At 47.7% G+C, this 20,601-nt stretch overlaps 1 protein-coding gene and 1 long non-coding RNA gene across 4 annotated transcripts in view; one reads left to right on the top strand and one right to left on the bottom strand.

Annotated features, from left to right (window-relative positions):
- taf12 (TAF12 RNA polymerase II, TATA box binding protein (TBP)-associated factor) overlaps positions 1 to 279 on the bottom strand; it is a 34,233-nt gene extending 33,954 nt beyond the window's left edge. Inside the window, exon 1 of one of the 3 annotated variants that reach the window (XM_038795662.1) lies at positions 89 to 279. The gene's annotated coding sequence lies outside the window, so the exon portion shown is untranslated. The remainder of the gene's footprint in view (positions 1 to 88) is intronic. The other 2 variants (XM_038795655.1, XM_038795647.1) reach the window with 2 other exon arrangements.
- A 1,851-nt stretch (positions 280 to 2,130) lies between these two features.
- LOC119965242 lies at positions 2,131 to 20,003 on the top strand. Its single transcript, XR_005460476.1, has 3 exons — positions 2,131 to 2,333; positions 17,041 to 17,120; positions 19,489 to 20,003. It is a non-coding gene; the product is annotated as an uncharacterized LOC119965242 (long non-coding RNA).
- Positions 20,004 to 20,601: the final 598 nt, after the last annotated feature.

Below are 20,601 nucleotides of genomic sequence, written 5' to 3' on the forward strand. Positions count from 1 at the left end.
CCCATTGGCGGTAACAGGAAGTTGTAAACAATCCAGGTGTAAAAGCTGTCGCGATCTACGGAGCAGCAATTCCCGGGCCATTACTCACCCAGGGAGCGAAGCCGCCTCAGCAGCCGCGGCCCATGCTCAGGGTGTGGAGCTCGTCCCGGATCAGAGCCGCCGCTCGGGGCCTGCCATTCTGACCCGGAAACACAGGCCTGACCTTTCACCCCTCACCCCGCTCAACCGCACCAACACCACCGATTTTAACAAACAATCCGCCCCACCGGGCTTATTAACTCGTTGTCCGCAGAGATTTTTCTCAGCGGGATATATTTTATTTCCTGTTTTTTGTGCATCGGAGATGCGCACGCGCGTCCCACCCGGAGCTGGCGCGCAGTTGGCGGTTGCTTGGGAACCGTTACTAGGCGACCGTCGCTAGAGGACCGTTGCCAGGGGGCAGAAGTGAAGAAGAGTTAGATGGAGTGGAAAGGTTCTCTCAGTTTCTGTCTCCACAGATGCTGTCAGACCTGCTGAGCTTTTCCAGCATTTTCTGTTTTAATGTTAAATCGCCAAGCTGCTCAGAGACGCCCGACATGGACTAGCAGGCCTGAGAGCAGTTTGACAGGAACAGCCCTTGTACCTGTGACTTGCTCAGACTGCTCAGCCCCATCTCCTTATTTTCCACCTTGACCACTTTCCCCTTGACCTGTATTGTCAGTCGCTGCCAATTTTAAAGATGCACGGTATTCTCTGGTTGGTGGGTCTACCCAGCCAGCCAGAGGAGGTTGAGAGCTGATTCGGCAGGAGGTGTCCACGTCTTTGAGGGGGTTGAGACGGAGTCGACGGAGAGCTGTCTCCACTTGCAGATGGGCCAAGGACCAAAGGACACAGACTTAAAGTAATTGGCAAAGACAATTTTCATTGAAATCTTCATGGAATCCCTACAGTGCAGAAGGAGTCCATTCCGTCCATTGAGTCTGCTCCGACCCTCCAAAAGAGCACCCCACCCAGGCCCACTGCCCGCCCACCCCCTTCCCTATCCCCATAACCCTGTAACCTAACCTGCACATCTTTGGACTGTAGGAAGAAACTGGAGAACCTGGGGGAAAACCATGCAGAATCGGGTAGAATGTGCAAACTCCACACAGACAATATCCAAGAAATCAAACCCGGGATCCTGACCTTGTAAGGCAGCAGTGGCACACGAGGGAATGCCTTTTTATACAGTGGGAATGCACTCTCTGAGAATGTGGTGGAGGCAAGTTCAATCCTGACTTTCAAAAATAATTGGACAAGTTCTTGATGGGAAAATATATTGCAGGGCTACTGGGAGATGCCGGAGGAGTGGGACAAACTAAATAGGTTTTGTAGAGAGCCAGCATGAGTCTGGTGGTCTGAATTCCTTCTTTCTACGCTTTAATCATTCTATGATTCTTTTTTGGGTGTGGATATCCAGCAGCTTGCTTCAACTTCAGGCAATGAGCTTTTGATATATGAGCACATGCATATATATAATATATACGCATGTATTGGCATACTCAGTCTCAATGTGGTGCCTTTCAGCAGCTGTTGACCTGAACCTTAGAATTTTCTCACCAGTGTCTGAAAAATGGTTTACGTGGGTGTAATGACAATGTCACTGGGCTAATAATTCAGAGGCTCAGGCCAGTGCTCCGGATGGATACGAGTTCAAATCCCACCAAGGAGCTGGTGGAAATTAAATTCAGTTACTAAATTTTGAACGCAGAGTCAGCCACAGTTGTTTGAATGTGAAACTATCAGATTGTCACAAAATGGACGGCACAGTAACATGTGGGTAGCACTGTTGCTTCACAGCTCCAGGGTCCTAGGTTCAATTCCGGCTTAGGTTACTGTGTGGAGTCTGCACCTTCTCCCTGTGTCTGCATAGTTTTCCTCCGGGTGCTCCGGTTTTCTTTCACAAATCCTGAAAGACTTGCTGTTAGGTAATTTCGACATTTTGAATTCTCCCTCTGTGTACCCGAACAGGCGCTGGAATGTGGCGATTAGGGGCTTTTCACAATAACTTCATTGTAGTGTTAATGTAAGCCTACTTGTGACAATAAAGATTATTATTATTATAAACCCATCAGGCTCACTAATGTACTTTAGGGAAGGAAATCTGCTGACACCTGGTCTGACCTACATATCACTCCAGAACCACTGCAATGTGGTTGACTCTTGTATGACAGGGGGTGGGAAACAGATTAGCTTAGAAACTGGAATAACTGAAGAGGAAATAGAGAACAAAAATAAGAGAACAACAACATCACCCTGCCTGCTCAAACGTAGTGGTCCGAAGTGTATTTGCATCAAATCCGGAAGTATAGCAGGTAAGGCAGATTAACTTAGAGGACTGATTAGTTCTTCACACTATGATGTGGCTATCACAGAAATGTGGTTAAAGGAAGGGCAGGATTGGCAGCAGAACATTGGAGGATATAGATGCTTCAGGAGAGATAGGGGGATATAAAAGGGCTGCGGGAGTAGCATTACTAATTAAGGAAAATATATCTACTGTGGGAGGACACCTCATACAATGAGGCAATCTGGGTAGAGCTCAGGAACAGGAAGGGGGCAATCACAATGTTGGGGGTTTATTGCCCTCCACCTGCCAGCGAGAGATAGAGGAGCAGATAGTTGGAGAGATTTTGGATAGGTGTAAAAGTAACAAGGTTGTTGTGGTAGGGGATTTTAATTTCCCCTATATTGGCTGGGACTTACTTAGTGCTAGGGGCTTGGATGGGGCACAGAGTTTGCAAAGTGTATCCAGGAAGGCTTCTTGATGCACTATGTAGACAGTCCAATTAGGGAAGGGCAGTACTGGACCTGGTATTGGGGAATGAGCCTGGACAGCTGGTTGAGGTTTCAGTAGGGGAACATTTTGGGAGCAGTGGACACAATTCCATACATTTCCGGGTACTTTTGGACAGGGATGAGGGCAAACTCGATTTAAGGTGCTACACAAGGAAAAGGCAAATTACGATAACATTAGACAAGAATCAAAGAATTTCGATTAGGTGCGGCTGTTGGAGGGTAAATCAACATCGGACATGTGGGAGTCTTTCAAGCGACAGTTGATTAGCATTCAGGAAAGTCACATTCCTGAGAGAACGAAGAATCAGTATGGGAAGTTTAAGGAGCCTTGGATAACGAGGGATAGTGTGAACCTCATCATAAAGAAAAAGGAGACTTTTGTACGGTCTCGAAGGGTGGGAACAGGCAAAATCCTTGAGGAGTATGAAGAAAGTAGGAAGGTGCTTAAGCGGGAAATTAGGAGGGCTAGGAGAGGTCATGAAAAGTCTTGGCAAGTAGGATTAAGGTAAATCTCAAAGCTTTTATTCATATGTAAAAAGCAAGAGGGTGGCCAGGAAAGCATTGGACCACTTAAGGACAGTGGGGGAATCCATGCATTGAGCCAATGGAAATGGGCGAGGTACTAAATGAGTACTGTGCATCAGTGTTCACCAAAGAAAAGGACTTGTGGAAGATGATTCTTGGGTAGGGTGTGTGGATAGTCTGGGTCATGTTGACATCAAAAGGAGGAGATATTGGGTGTTTTAAAAGACATTAAGGTAGAGAGGTCTCCTGGTCCTGATGGGATTTACCCCAGAATACTGAGGGAAGCAAGGGAGGAAATTGCTGGGGCCTTGACTGACATTTTGCATCCTCATTGGCCACAGATGAGGTCCCAGAGGACTGGAGAATAGCTAACGTGGTAGTGCTATTTAAGAAAGGTAGCAGTGATAATCCAGGTAACTATAAGCCGGTAAGCCTCTCATCGGTAGTAGGTAAATTATTGGAGAGAATTCTGAGGGACAGGATTTATACCATTTGGAAACAAATGGACTCATTAGCGATAGATAGATTGGTTTTGTAGAAGAGAGGTCATGCCTCACTTGTGATCGAGTTTTTGAGGAGGTGACAAAAGATGATTGATGAGGGGAGGGCAGTGGATGTTGTTTACATGGACTTCAGTAAAACCTTTGACAAAAGGTGCCTCATGGCAGACTGGTACAAAAGGTGAAGTCACACGAGATCAGAGGTGAGGTGGCAAGATGGATACAGAACTGGCTCGGTAACAGAAAGCAGAGGGTAGCAGTAGAAGAGTGTTTTTCTGAATGGAAGGCTGTGACTAGTGGTGTTCCACAGGGATCTGACTTGGGGCCTCTGTTGTTTGTAGTGTACATAAATGATTTGGAGGAAAATGTAGCTGGATGACATCAAGGTTGGTGGAGTGACAGATAGTGTTGAGGATTGTTAGAAGATACAGCAGGACAGATAGGTTGGAGACTTGGGCAGAGAAATGGCAAATGGAGTTTAATCCGGCCAAATGTGAGATAATGCATTTTGGTAGGTCTAACATAGAGGGGAAATATTCAGTAAATGGCAAAACTCTTAGGAATATAGAAAGTCAGAGAGATCTGGGTGTACAGGTCCTGAGATCTATGAAAGTGGCAACACAAGTGGACAATATAGTCAAGAAAGCAGATGCAGGGCAGCACGGTGGTTTAGTGGTTAGCACAACCGCCTCACGGCGCTGAGGTCCCAGGTTCGATCCCGGCTCTGGATCACTGTCTGTGTGGAGTTTGCACATTCTCCCTGTGTCTGCGTGGGTTTCGCCCCCACAACCCAAAAATGTGCAGAGTAGGTGGATTGGCCACGCTAAATTGCCCCTTAATTGGAAAAAATAATTGGCTAATCTAAATTTAAAAAAAAAGAAAGCAGATGCCTTCATTGGATGGAGCATCAAGTATAAAAACTGTCAAGTCATGCTGCAGTTGTATAGAACCTTGATAAGGCCTCACTTGGAATACTACGCACAATTCTGGTCGCCACACTACCAGAAGGATGTGGAGGCTTTGGAGAGGGCGCAAAGAAGGTTTACCAGGACGTTGCCTGGGCTGGAGGGTGTTGGCTATGTGGAGAGGCTGAATAGACTTGGACTGTTTTCATTAGGACGATGGAGGTTGAGGGGCGACCTGATAGACGTCCACAAGATTATGAAAGGCTTGGATAGAGTGGATGGGCAGGCATTCTTTCTCAGCGTGGATGGGTCAGTCACTAGGGGACATAGGTCTAAGGTCCGTGGGACAAAGTTTAGAGGAGATGTGTAAGGCAGGTTTTTCACACAGAGGGTGGTGAGTGCCTGGAACGCGTTGCCAGGGGAGGTTGTGGAAGCAGATACATTAACGCTGTTCAAAAGGCATCTCGACAAATACATGATAAGATGGGTATAGATGAATACAGCACTCGGAAGTGCTGACGGTTTTGGCCAAAGGTGGTTTCATGACTAGAAAAGTCTTGGAGGGCTGAAGGGCTTGCTCCTGTGCTGTATTGATCTTTGTAAGAAGTCTTACAACACCAGGTTAATCTTTATTCTTTGATCTTTGTTCTTAACTGTCCCTCTGACGTGGCTGAGCAAGGCATTCAGTTCAAAAGCAGTTAGGGATAGGCAAAAAATTCTGGCCTCATCCCATGATCAAGGGGGAAGATGGGAAGTTGATATCGGCGGGGGGGGGGGGGGGGGGGGGACACGCGGTGGCGGGGGGGGGGGGGGGGGGTTGGCAGGGAAGTGCAAACGGTGCCAGACAGTGGGGGCTGGAGATGTTTGGTGCTTTCAACTGAGTTCTCATTGCCCTTCGGAATACCTTTGGGCCTGAAAAAACAGCTTTAAAAAATTTGGAATTGTTAGCGTGACAGTTTTGCTTTTTAAAACAGTCTTTCAAGTCAATTTCACTGCATTGGTGGGGGTGGGGGAGGGGAGTGGTGGTGAGGGGGAAGGTTGGGGGCTAAGGAGTGGGGGGGGGTAGGTTATGTGGTGGAATGGAGATTTTAAAAAAAGTTTTAGTGCCACAATATTAAATATTGTGGGCGCGATTCTCCCAAAACGGGAGAAATCGTAAGGCTGGCGTCAAACCCGGGCAGGTTTGACGCCAGCGCGCCCCTTCCCGACCGGGAACCGATTCTGGTCCCCGGTCGGGGCTAGCAGCCCGACGCCGCAAGCTCCGGCATCACGGGCTTAACGAAATTCGTTAAGCCCGCTTGCCGGAGTTAGCGCCGGCTGACGCGTCATATGACGTCAGCCGCGCATGCGCGGATTGGAAGACTCCAACCCGCGCATGCGCGGATGACGTCATCGCGTATTTGCTCGAAACCCGCGCATGCGCGGGCCGGGATGCCCCTCAGCTGCCCCGCGAATGGATACTGCGGGGCGGCGGAAGGACAAATAGTGCGCGGGCATCGGGCCCGCTGCCCGTGATCGGTGCCCACCGATCGCGGGCCCATGGCACCCTTGGCACGGCCGTGGTACAGCCGTGCCAATCGGTGCCATGGTTATAAAAAGCGTGTTGTTCCCGCCGTTTTTACGAACGGCCAGACCAGGTCTGTTTGCCGTTCGTAAAAACAGCGTAAAGGGCTGGGACTTCGGCCCATCAAACAGCTGTTAATCGCTGCCGGCCATAAAAAAACGGCGGCATCGATTCGTGTCGGGAGTTGGGCGGGGGGGGGGGAGAATAGCGGGAGGGCAGGAAAAATGTCGGGAAGGCCCTCCCGCTATTCTCCGACCCGTCGTGGGGGTCGGAGAATTTCGCCCTGTACTTCTTACAATTCTCTTTTGAATTTAAGCAAGTATATAAATAGCTGTCTAAATTTTCCTTGTACCCTAAAGAAGACACCATTCTGATGACATGCCATTTGATGTACCAGAGGCTCGGGAATCTTGAGCCCCATCAAAATAAATGTAGGAAACTAAGAACAGGTGTGATGCTAAACAAGGCGTTGATTCACTACCGCCCGGTTTATTACTTTTGCAAAGTCTGGGAATGAAATCCCTACTTGACACCAAGAGACTGCTTAAAGAAACATTTGACAAATCTCTACCCCATCCTACCCTGCATCATCCTGTTCAAAATCTAGCAGGACGTGGTCGTACTGGAACTAAAATGTTTCGAATGAGGATTCCCAATCATCCATTGTAAGTTTAGCCAAAAAAACATTGAACCATCAGAGAAACTGCATGAAGGGCTTTTACCATTGAAACACAATCCCAAGACGAGAGTGCTTCTAGAAATGATTTCTGCCAAGATATTGCTGTCACACTTTTTAAGCTGTTGGAATTTCTTATTTATTAATTACATGTTTTCATTTTAGGCTGTAAATTTACAGTGAACAAAGCAATTTGTAAGACAAATTCAGGGGCAAAGCGAAACAATCCAGTTTTTGAGTTAAGGCCGCACTGAATTTTTGTACCATTTATCATTCTTGTCTGAAAGATTCAACAATTCAATCTATGTTTTTCCTGAGTTGTTGGCACATGTCTGATTGGCAAATCCTGGGGATGGTAACATCAGCATAAAAGGGGAAGATGACATCGATGATATATTCTGGGTTGGTGCCAGAGAAGACAGAATTGAAATGTAGTGATTTCTTTGTAGCCACTTTCCTAACATCAGTTGATTGCTCTGTTATTAACTATCCACAGAAATCCAGCATTGGACCTTAATTTCGCCATTGCTACAGTCACCCTGCCAACCGTGTGCAGGTGTAACGAAAGACAAAACCTACATTCATACAGTCCCTTTCATGATGTCCCAAATAACTTTACAGAAAATTAACTACTTTTGAGTTGTAATCACCAGTATAATGTTGAGAATATGGTCAAATAGTGGAACAGGCTCAAGAGGCTGAAAGGCCTACTCCTGCTCCTAATACGTATGTTTGTGCGTCATCCTGGGATGGATGAGATGAACTGGGCCAGATGGCCTTTGTTATCCACAATTACCTTGCAAACAGAGGGTGGTGTCATGGCTGGAGTTCTGTTTATTTTGTTGCTAATGGAAGTTTACTGTGAGCAGGTTTCATAGGGTGAAATTGCCAGGACAGAAATGAATAATGGGCTCATAGTTAATCAAAAACCTGTTTCACAGTGCACATGATTCTCAAGAGTGTTTTCCATTGACTTCAATCTTGTCCTTTTCACTCCTTATCTTGTGCTTTTATGATTTTTTTGAGAAATTGAAATATTGTCGTTAAGTTGTATTGCATAGTAAATATTGAAAATATATTGTGAAAAGCTACAATCAGCAGTCTTCAGACATACTGATCAAGAAAACAGAGATAATGTTGGAATCCATTTAGTCTTTATCCTCTGGCCACTAAAAAGCTGTGTCACTCACAGATACCTGAGGGCTCCACTGCTTTTCACTGAGAGTGAAGCCCTATGTTGCTCAGGAGTCAATTGATCTTTTTACCCAATGAGATTTCTCATAAAATAGAATCCAATTACACCCATCAATGGAATAATTATATTGAATAACGTTGAGCACCCAGGCAGGAGAGTCTTCTTCTGCAGAATGGAAAAGATTTTATGCAGTTTATCTGAGTTGCAAATATTGAATCTTTTCCCCAAACATGAATTTACTGTCAGTGATCATATGGTGCAACATGTAGAATATGTTAATGATGGCTGAGGCAGTCACAGAAATCAGTATTATTGTCGCACAGTGTTATAAATAACTAATAAGATATTGTCCTGTCATATTAACAATACTGCTGAATTAAAGTAAAATTTGTCTTTTCTGGTTTGTTTAATAGTTGCAGTGGGATCACCTATAGGGCACACACAAACTAATACTGCATTGTATTATTGCTGCTCTTAATCTTAATGACCCTTGCTGCATTTATATTGGATATTTGTCATCAGATGCCAACTATGGGCATTATTTTACAAGGACATTTCTGTGATTGGGGAGTTTTGAAATAAGGGAAAAGAATCATGCATGATTGAGGGGGAGGGTTATGTAGGGTGCTGGTTGTGTGAGAAAAAGGGGCCTGGAAAGAGAAGAAGCACCAGGAACCTGGTTTCCCTCCCAGACCCTTGTGGGTTGTGGAAGGTCAGAGACCTCTCGGCGATATCAGGTAGATGGTGCCTGATCATGGAGGATTGGTTGACTGACAGAAAACAGAGTGTCAGGATAAATGGGTCCTTCTCTGGCTGGCGAACTATAACTAACGGGGTGCAGCAGGGTTCAGCCCTCGGACCTCAACTGTTTACAATTTATATAAACGATCTGCAAGCAGGGGCAGAATGTAATATATCAAAATTTGCAGACGATACTAACTAGATGTGAAAGCAGGCAGTGAAGAGGAGATAAAGATTTTACAGACGGATATAGATAGGCTAGGAGATGGGCCAAAATTTGACAGAGGGAGTTTAATATAGATAAGTGTGAGGTTATCCATTTTGGCCCAAAAAATAGAAAGGCTAATTATTATCTAAACGGAAAGCAGATTCAAGATGCATCTGGGTAGTGGGATCTGGGTGTCTTTGTTCATGAATCGCAGAAAGTCGGTATGCAGACACGGCATGTAATAAAAAGGCAAATGGAATGTGAGCGTTTATTGCAAAAGGACTGGAGTATAAAAGTAGAGAGTGTTGTTGCAATTGTATAGGATGTTGCTTAGACCACAACTGGAGTAAGGTGTCCAGTTTTGGTCTCCTTATTTGAGGAAGGATGTGGTGGCATTGGAGGCAGTTCAGAGAAGGTTCACCAGATTGAATCTGGAGATGAAAGGGTTGACATATGAGGAGAGATTAAACAGTTGTCACTGTCTGTGCGGAGTCTGCATGTTCTCCCTGTGTCTGGGTGGGTTTCCTTTGGGTGCTCCGGTTTCCTCCCACAGTCCAAAGATGTGCAGGTTAGGTGGATTGGCCATGCTAAATTGCCTTCAGTGTCCAAAAAGGATCGGTGGGATATGAGGATAGGATTGAGGTGTGGGCTTAGGTAGGGTGCTCTTTCCAAGGGCTGGTGCAGACTCAATGGGCCGAATGGCCTCCTCCTGCACTGTAAATTCTATGATTCCATGAGTTTGGGCTTATACTCGCTGGAGTTTAGAAGGATAGATGGGGAGCTGATCGAGGTATATAAAATACTAAATGGGATTGATAAAATAAACGTAGATTAAATGTTTCCCCTTGTGGGGAAATCTAGAATGAGAGGTCATGGATGTAGGTTGAGAGGCGATAGATTTAGAACTCAGATGTGGAGGAACTACTTCTCGGAGAGGATTGTGAATTTGTGGAACTCGCTGTCCCATAGTGCGGTGGAATCTGAGTCATTTAATGGTTTCAAGAAATAGATAGATATATTTTTGATGAAAAGCAGGTTAGAGGGATATGGGTGTGGTGAATTATATACCTCGTAATTCACACTGTATTGCCTTACATGTATTGTGTCCTTGTGGGCTCTGTATACGAGCCGTTGCGCGGCTCTGCCCATAGGGGGAGATGAGGAGTTTGTACTGGGCTCCACCCGTGGCTCTGCCCATGGCTCCTCCCACTAACCGGAAGTATAAAGCACTGCAGTCGTAAGCCTGCTCTCAGTTTCTCTCGTCGCAGGCAGGCTCAGTTGTAAGACTATTAAAACCACTGTTTACTTCCAATCACGTGTCTTGTGAATTGATGGTCTCATCAATGGACAAGAGGAGGGGAGGTGGATTTGAGACCGAGAAGAGATCAGCCATGATCTGATTGAATGGCGGAGCAGGCTCGAAGGGCTGAATTGCCTACCTCTGCTCCTAATTCCTGTGTCCCTATGTTCTTCTCAGGCAGGCAGCTGGCTCCAGGAGTTAGGTGTGAAGACACTCGCCTCCTGAATCCACCAAGTTCTCACCTAAATGAAGCTGAGCAACAGCTTTAAATGTTGAAAACTTGAATGTCAACAAGGTACGCAGACTTATTATAATAAGTTCCAACCTGCCTCCTTGGAGTGAACTGGCTGACTTCAGCCGGAACTGGATGGTTAGAGGTGGGTCTTGGCCAGGAACCAGATCTTTCAGACTTCAAACCCCCACCCCACCCCCGAGCCTGACTCAAACCATCCACTTTTTTTAGGTTAAGATTCAGTCCATTAGAAACAGTTCCAGGTTTATTCAAAATCCAGATTGCATGCAATGACTTGAGATTGAAAAGACAGATCAGAATCTGTAAGATTTACGTAGCTGTCAAATGCTCCTGAGGGGAGATGGTGGCATAGTGGTAATGTCACTGGACTCATAATCTGGAGGCTCAAGCTAATATTTTGGGGACAAGGGTTCAAATCCCACCACTGCAGCTAGTGGAATTTTAATTCAGATTAATAATCTGGAATTGAAAAACTATGGGGCGGGATTCCGTGGTGGTCGGATCCACCGTTTCACCGGCAGCGTACTCACGCTCGTGGGTTTCCCGGCGACGTGGGGGAAACCCCATTGGCTGGCTGCGGTAAACCACTGTTACACCTTTATTAGGTGATGTGTGGTAGGACGTGTACTACAGGTTCTCCGGTAGTCCCTGCCTGCTGGCAGTATAAATATGTGTGTCCTCCATGCAGCAGCCATTTTGCCAGCTGTTGTGGGAGGCCACACATCTTAGAGCAATAAAGCCTCAGTTGTATCCAATTCTAGTCTTTGTTGGGGGTGGGGGAGGGGGGGGGGGAGGGGTGTGTGTGTGTGTGTGGCACCACACCAGAAACGGGTGCAGCGAGACGGAGAAACGGAGAATCCCGCCCATGGTCTCAGTAATGGTGACCATGAAACCATTGTCATTAAATCTCATCAGGTTGGATGGCGCAGTGGTAAGCACTGCTGCCTCACAGTGCCGAGGATCCGGATTCGAGCCCTGGTCACTGTCCGTGTGGAGTATGCCCATTCTCCCCCGTGTCTGCGTGGGTCTCACCCCCACAACCCCAAAAGATGTGCAGGGTAGGTGAATTGCCCACACAAAATTGCCCATTAATTGGAAAAAAAAAGAATTGGTCCTCTAAATTTCTAAAAACAAAATCTCATCTGGTTCACCAAGGTAAGGACAGCAGATGACCTGACCAACTGTAGACTCATAGCAATGTGGCTGACTTAACTGCCTTCTTCGAAATGGTGTGGCAAGCCACATCATGGGGTGTATTTAGGGATTAGCAACAACTTCTGGCCTTGCCAGTGATGCCCATGATCTATGAAATAATAAATAGAAAAAAACTCCAGGATTTATTGGTGTATTTGTTGGAGACAGGCAATGCTGCATCTGCCCTTGAGACAGTCATTACATTGCAAGTTAACTGTTGTTTGTGCTGTATTGCGGTTTTTAATGTACAAAATGAGCTCTCCAGATAAAACATAACAAAAATATTAGCCAGCATGTTTATATACAGTCTGCAAAACCTTAATGACTCAGAGGAGGCTGGCGGTAAATGAACACAGATTTATTTACACAATTGCCGTGGGCAGCACAGTAGCAGTGGGCAGCACGGTAGCATGGTGGTTAGCATAAATGCTTCACAGCTCCAGGGTACCAGGTTCGATTCCCGGCTGGGTCACTGTCTGTGCGGAGTCTGCACGTCTTCCCCGTGTGTGCGTGGGTTTCCTCCGGGTGCTCCGGTTTCCTCCCACACTCCAAAGATGTGCGGGTTAGGTGGATTGGCCATGCTAAATTGCCCGTAGTGTTCTAAAAAGTAATGTTACGGGGGGGTTGTTGGGTTACGGGTATAGAGTGGATACGTGGGTTTGAGTAGGGTGATCATTGCTCGGCACAACATCGAGGGCCGAAGGGCCTGTTCTGTGCTGTACTGTTCTATGCCTATGTTAATTTATTCAAGTTTTCATAATGCAGTATATCGCTCCTGGTACAATTCTAGCTGGGAGGACTAACACCAGGCTCTGCTTTGGACCTGCTTTTATGTTAGCTCATAACCAGCCCCAGGTGGTTGACCTCCACCCCCTACCTGGGAAGCTGGTACTCCATGTGTCCCACAGGGAGATCAATGATGGTTTCCCTGTGGTCCTCCTGGGAGTTATGACACCCCTCCCAAAAGTCTCCATTCAGCCGCCAATGATGGGTGCCTTCTCTGCCGCTTCGCCCACAGCTGAGTTGGGTGGAGTGTATTGATTAGCTGATCGCCGTTTCCTGGCTGACCACCAAAGAGTTACTGCCGGGACCTCTGCTCCGGATACACCATCATCCACCGGCATGGACTCTTCTGTGTCCATCGCGGATCCGGATTCATCCTCCTCTTGTTAAACTGGGCCCCCAGACTAAGTGGCGGTTCCTGGTGTGGCAACGGCGCTACCACCGCAGGTCGGGTGTCTTGAAGGGACAGTCCATGTTTCGTCAAGTGGTCCAAGTATTTTCTCTGGATCCTTCTCTGAACCCAGACTTTATATGAAACTGAACCCGTGCGCTCTAGTATCACACCCGGGAACCACAATGCTTCATCACCAAAATTACGAGCATGTACGACATCCCCGGCATGAAACACCCACACCAGCACCCTTAGGTCGTGGTGCCTCTTCTATGTCTCCTGTTCTCCTGTTGCCTCATTAATTTGCTGCCATGACTCCGAAAAGGCAGACTCAGCTGGGCCCTGAGCCTTCTGCTCACCAATAGCTCTGCAGGGGCAATTCCGGTCGTCATGTGGTGCTGTGCGATAACTAAAAAGGAAGTGTGCTAACCGCGTGTCCACAGACCCCATTGATTGTTTTTTCAAGCCCCCTTTGAAGGTCTGGACTGCCCTTTCTGCAAGTCCATTGGAGGAGGGGTAATACAGGGCGGTTCAAATATGCCGGAATGCCTTTATCCTCCGTCAAGAGGCTGAGCAGCGACTTGTGGTCCAATATAATGAAAATAGTTGCCTATAAACGTATTGATGGAACTTCTTTATTCTGAACATCACAGCCAAGCCCTCTTTTTCTATTGCTCTGCGATTGCCAGGATCCTTGAAGCGAATGCAATGGGGATGTTTCGAGCCATCGTCCCAGCCATGGGCCAGCATCGCCATTCTGTAAGCCCTGCAAGATATTTTCCATCATCCGCTGAAAAATTGCTTCAGCGGACACAACCCCAAATGGGAGGTTGGTGTACTCAAACAATCCCTGATGCGTATTGATGGTTGCAAACTTTCTAAACTCCAGGTCGAGCTCCACCTGCAAGTAAGCATGGCTATTGTCCAGCTTCATCAGTGAGCATCCTCCAGTCATTCTGGTGTAAAATCCTTGAGCCGGGTTATCAGCTAGTGGTCCAGATGCAAAGCACTGTTCTATGTGAGCTTGAAATCACCACAGAGCTGGAATGTTTTTTCGGGTTTCCTCACAAGCACCATAGGTGCAGCCCATTCTGCAAACTGAACAGGACCTCCAGATCCTGCAGGCGGCATAGTTCCGCGTCGAATTTTGGAAGCAGTGCAGTGCGTAAAGGACAAGCCTTGCATTGAAGTATTTGCACTGAGTAGCAGGATCCATGTAGATATGGGCCTTGGCCCCCCTTTATCCTGGCCAGACCCTCCTGGAACACCTCGGGATATTTACCCAGCATGCCACAGAGATCTCAGTGCCATCCAGAAGATCTGTTGCCAATGAAAACGGAGGGCACTTAGCCAGTCTCGCCCCAATAAGTTTGGACCCGGTCCCTGCAAGACAACCAAAGGAAGGCGGACCGACTGCTGCCTGTGCATTATCAGAATCACGATCTTCAAAGGCTCCCCCATGTAGGTTGCTAACCTTGCTTTGGTATTGCGCAATACCAGTGACACGATCCTTGTACGAAGTTGCCGAAAAGTATAGAGGTCCACAATGGAAACGTCAGCACCAGTGTCCATTTCAATCAGCACCAGGTGGCCATTGATCTGCATGGTGATCTGGACTGGTGCAACTCTCGGAGCCGAGACATAATTTACTTGCATTAATCAGTTGTCCTCGTCCGGGGCATCCACGTGCAAGGCCTTAGTTCACGGTGACCTTGGTGGTTGTCGCGGACGGCATTCCCTGCGCCGAACCAGGCAACCCTATCCTTCACAAGTCCTTCAACCACACAGTTGGCAATATGGCCGGCTCTCTCCTTTATCCTTGGGTTAAGTAGCCAATGGGCGGCAGCAGCACCTGAGATCCAAACTCTGCCTCAGAATAGCCTCAGGGGCTGATCTTTTGGAAGAAGTCTGGCCGGACCAGCACCATCCCATGACATAGAGGAAGGGTGGGTGGGCCAAACTATGGATGCTATAGTCCATGGAACGCTGCAGCTCCTACACACCTTTCTCCATGTGTTCATGAGAGAGGGAAAGGTCAATGCCCTGTTTCAAATCTAGAGTGGTTTCCAACAAGAGTTTCCTCTGTGTGGCCGTATTGTTAATATCGCACACGAGGCGGTCCCTCAACCTCTTGGAGAGGGTTGGGCAGAACACAGTGTTCAGTCAGGCATCGCAGGAGGGTCAAGTCCATGATTGATTTACCAGGAAAGCGCACTGCTGCATAATTACAGAAAGCTTGGGGTCAAAGTGTTCTGAAACCAAAGCGACCTTCTCATCAAAAGACCTGGGGCGCGATTCTCCGCAAATCCGGCGTGCCGTGAAGGCTGGCGTGAAACTGGCCGTGTTTCACGCCAGCCTCGGAGCTCCGTCCCAGGATCCGTACTGTGATTGGTATCGATTGACCAGCCCACCCTTTGGTATTTCACTGAGGTGCGTTGTACAGTCTGATAATGTGAATATTCATTGGCTAATTAATTATGGCGGCATCACAAGCAAGCCAAAGCTGTTCTCATCCAACAATTACACACCACAGGGGTTAGCACAGTTGCTTCACAACACCAGGGTCCCAGGTTCGATTCCCGGCTTGGGCCACTGTATGTGTGGAGTCTGCACGTTCTCCCCATGTCTGCGTGGGTTTCCTCCCACAGACCAAAGATGTGCAGGTTAGGTGGATTAGCTATGCTAAATTGTCCTTAGTGTCCAAAAAAGGTTAGTTGGAGTTACGGGGATAGGGTGGAAGTGTGGGGATAGGGTGGAGGTGTGGGTTTGGGTAGAGTGCTCTTTCCAAGGGCCGGTGCAGACTCGATGGCCCACATGACCTCCTTCTGCACTGTAAATTCTATGATTCCCAGCAGGACCCACTCGGTAATAATTGGGAGACTTAATGGATAACGGTTAAGGGACTGCGTCAAATGTTTTGCTCCATACTCAATAAGTGGCAAGACTAAATAATGCTGGGCAGCACGGTGGTGCAGTGGTTAGCACTGCCGCCTGACGCCACCAAGGCCCCAAGTTCGATCCCAGCTCTGGGTCACTGTCCATATGGAGTTTGCACAATCTCCCCGTGTTTGCGTGGGTTTCACCCCCACAACCCAAAAGTGTGCATGGTAGGTGGATTGGCCTACCTAAAAAAACCTAAATAATGCTCTTCCTACCACTAAAGCGGAGATCGCTAACTTAGCAATAACTGGGGATTGATGCTGAGACCCATTCATGCTGCCTATATAAAATTAAATATGTGAGTGCTACAGCTCAAATAGATTTTCTGCAAAACCTTATTAATCCATGGCTATTGTGATATCTGTTGATTGGATCCAGTCTGCAATTGAAGCAGTTATTTTTTTTACCATACACAGCAGGTTGTAAATTCATCAATAATTGCGAATTGTAAAGTAGAAGCATTTATAGGTATTAAAGCATCAACTGGTATCCTTGGGATGCCCACTATTTTAACAACATGATACATATGTTAAGTTATGTTAAGCTACTTAAACCATAGTAATAGAAATAGTAATAAAATATTCCTGAGGTATTGTTATGGAAATAATGGCTAAATGCAAGTTGCTTCCTTAGCTGAGAAAAATATACAACAGCTGCGAGAAACAAGAGGTATGAATACTTCATTTTTTTGCTTTTCCTGCTTCTCCCTGTTCTCACAATTTTGTTTTCAGTCTTGAGCAGAGGGTGATCTAGCCCACAGCAGGATATGCTTCTGTTTTGTTTGTTGAGAACAGGCTTTCTCTGTGGGCAGGAATCATGCTGTCAGATTCTGTCTGCACCCTGGGATCTTGAGATTCTGCTTTAGGGGAAGATACTGTAGATTTAACTCTTGCTCTTGTTCAGATTAAGATAAAATAGAATTAAAATAGATTAAGATAAAATAGATAGTCAAATGCTATTGAGATATGATATTTGCAATAAACATAACTTTAAAAGTTTTATTTTCTTGAATTAATATCTGGACTTTCAAATGTGCTTACATTTTCAGAAATTTCTGTTTGATAAACTGAGCAAGCAGCAATATCAATTATCTGCATCAAGACCAATATTGGATGTGGACTCTAAGAGGTACAATGTTGTGTCTGCTGTCCATGTCCTTTGAGGCGGTAGGGGTCGCAGGTTTGGAAGGTGCTATTGAAGGAGCCTTGGGAAATCTCTGCAGTGCAAGATTGTAAACACTGCTGCCACTGTGTGCAGGGCCGGCCCAAGGCACCGGCAACTCGGGCAGTCGCCCGGGGCGCCATGTGCTAGGGGGCGCCAGAGACTCGGGTCCCGCGCATGTGCAGTTGGGCCGGTGCCAACCAGCGCATGCGCGGTGGCCGCCCTCCCCCAGGGCGGCCCCCTCCGCCCCCCCTCCGTCTGCCCCCCTCGGCCCCGCCCCCCCACCTCGGGCCCGCCCCCCCGCCTCGGGCCCCCCCCGCCTCTGGCCCGCCCCCCCCCGCCTCGGGCCGGCACCCCCCCCCCGCCTCGGGCCCGCCCCCCCCGCCTCGGGCCCGCCCCGCCCCCCCTGCCTCGGGCCCGCCCCCCTGCCTCGGGCCCGCCCCCCCCCTCGGGCCCGCCCCCCCGCCTCGGGCCTGCCCCCCCCCCTTGGGCCCGCCCCCCCCCCCTCGGGGCCCCGGCCCCACCCCCCCTACCCCCCCAGCCCCGCCCCCCTACCCCGTCCCCCCTACCCCCCCGGCCCCGCCCCCCCCACCCCTCCAGCCCCGCCCCCCCCCCCCGAAGGGCGCCGAAGTTCAGCTTGCCCGGGGCGCCAGCAACCCTAGGGCCGGCGCTGACTGTGTGCCAGTGGTGGAGGGAGAGAATGTTTTAAAAAATAAATTTAGAGTACCCAATTCATTTTTTTCAATTAAGGGGCAATTTAGTGTGGCCAAGCCACTTACCCTGCACATCTTTGGGTTGTGTGGCTGAAACCCACACAAACATGGGGAGAATGTGCAAACTCCACACAGAGAGTAACCCAGAGCCTGGATCGAACCTGGGCCCTCGGCGGTGTGAGGCAGCAGTGTTATCCACTACGCCACCGTTCTGCCCTGGGAGTGAATGTTTAGGATGGCTGAGGACCACTACATTTGCACCAATTGGAATGGGCAGTAAATACAGCCTTGTCAGTGCTGTTGATATCCTGAGGAAATTAAAAAGGACTTGTATTTACATAGTGTCTTTTGCTACCTTCAGATGTTTCAAAGTGCTTTAGAACCAATGATATAATTCTGAAGTGCAATCAGTATTGTGTAAGAAACATGGTTGCAAAGTTACACAGAGCAAGCTCCTACAAACAGCAATGTAATAATGACAAAATAGCCTCTTTTTGTGATATTGGTTGAAGGATAAATATTGGCCAGTACACCGGGAATAACCCTCATGGTCTTGACTATTGCTGAAAAGGACATATTACTGGACAAATGCAAGAATGCCAAATTTCAAACAATCACAATAATTTATACTACAGGAGAAAAGAGTGTTCATTGGTCGGGCAAGTCAACTCTGATTGGTTGAGGTGTTGCCATGGAGAAAGCTACGGGGAATTATAGGTTCCCCAAGTTCTCAGGTAATTCAAAAAAGCGCAATGATTTGACTTTTTGTTTGTACATGTGTATGATTGTGTGTCGCTTCTAGCAGGCATACACAGACATGTTATGAGATTGACTCTCATGATCTTCTTTGAAATAGTGCTATGGATCTTTTACATGCACCTGTGAGAGCTTGCTTTAATGTCTCATCCAAAAAGGTTGTCTGGGCTTTAAAATCTAGATTGGCAGGGTTTTGTAGTCTCAAGTTACTTGTGTCCTCTTGCTTGTATCAACTGTGATTTGCATCCTCCAACACCTCCCCATTTTCTGTATAATTTCTCTTTATGCAAAATTGTGGACTTTTTAATACTGCACACCGCTGTCTAGTGTGAACTGAGTGAGAATATACAAACACACTCAACATAGCACCCTTACACTAAGCAGTAAGAGAAGAAACTTTATTTTCTTTTGTTTTGGATGATTTGTGTCTCAATGCACAGAAGTAATGGCACATGTTCATTTGGCCACCCAATGCCTTGATAATTTAACAAACAAATATCCGTCTTCAGCACAAACTCCCAATGGCAATGTGTCTTTAATATTCAGTCTCTTTATCACAAAATCTTCATAACCGTACAATTTTTAATATGTCCATTTTCCTTAAGGGAAGCACTAAGTAATATTCATACCCATCATTCTCTGTAACAATTACAATGTGACAATATTCATGATGATACATGTTTAGCGTGCAATACAGGTAAGAGGATAAAATATTACAGCAGTTCAAACTGAAGTATTACACATTAATTACTGGGATACTTTATTAAATTCCAGTAACCAATGTTAGGATTAATTTTAGTTTCGGCATTAATGATATCCTATAATAATTTAAAATCAGTATTTCTTTTCTTTCCCCGGTTCAATAGGACAGAGGGGATGGACACAGAGATTCATCGGGAAGGAGAGATCCTCAATAAGGGTCTATATATAGAGGTCGGCACTCTTTATATGTTGGAGTATCCAGTGTCTCAGGAGGATCAGGCTTTCATGGCAAGTCATTGCTGACATCTGTAGCCTCTTTGATCACAACCACCTTCTCAGTGGACCAGCTGGGTATACGATGCCAATGGCCGACAAGATAGCTCTCATTGGAAAGTCATCACACCCCCTGTTTTCCTGCCCCTCCCTGGGGTTCTGCGTTCTCGTAAGAAGAGAAAGGAGAGATATGGGGCTTGATTCTCCGATTGCCGACGCCGAACTCGGAAAAGGCGAATGGACGGAGAATTGATTTTGACGTCGAAATCATAGCAGGTGCCGGAGTTCACACCAAAACGCAATTCTCCGGTATCTTGACAGCAGCGTCAATGTGTTCTACTCTGCATGTACAGTAAACGGCGTTTACATATCATTAGGAGGCCTGACCTGAAATTCTCTGGATCTCCACGATTCTCTGCCAATACTGGGGGGGGGGGGGGGGGGGGGGGGATTCCTGACGGCGAGGTTTCACTTGTGATTTTAAAAATCAAGAAACAGGCAGTGTGACTGATGAGGGAGAGGAGGTCGGACATGGAGAGTCCCGACTGAGGGCTGCCGGTCCTGATGCTGGCCAGGCTGGCCGGGGTGGGTGGGGCCCTGCCACGACTGGGCTGGGGGGGGGGGGGGGGGGGGGGGGGGTGATGGGAGGGAAGGGCCTTGGGGCCGGGTGACCCCCCCCCCCCCACTGGACTGGGGCGATGTCCAGGCAGCCATATTGCTGTGCACCCCGCTGACCACCCACCTTGGCCCCTGGTTCTGCAGAGTGCTCCAATCCCACTCCCAAGCCCCCACTCTTCTTCACGCCCTCCGCCATACCATCTTCCCAACTGCCTATCACCCACCCTGGTGGGGCATCACAAGGACCGTCCAAGGCACCTACAGGGGGGTGCCGGACGGGGTTGGCGGTACATACCTCTGGCATGGGCAGCACCAGCCGATGGTGCCCCTGTCAGCAGGGACAGGGGCCAGAGGCTCCAATGTGCCGGGCACTGCCTGGGCCAGGG

This window comes from Scyliorhinus canicula, chromosome 1 (genome assembly GCF_902713615.1).
Source record: "Scyliorhinus canicula chromosome 1, sScyCan1.1, whole genome shotgun sequence".
NCBI lineage: Eukaryota > Metazoa > Chordata > Chondrichthyes > Carcharhiniformes > Scyliorhinidae > Scyliorhinus > Scyliorhinus canicula.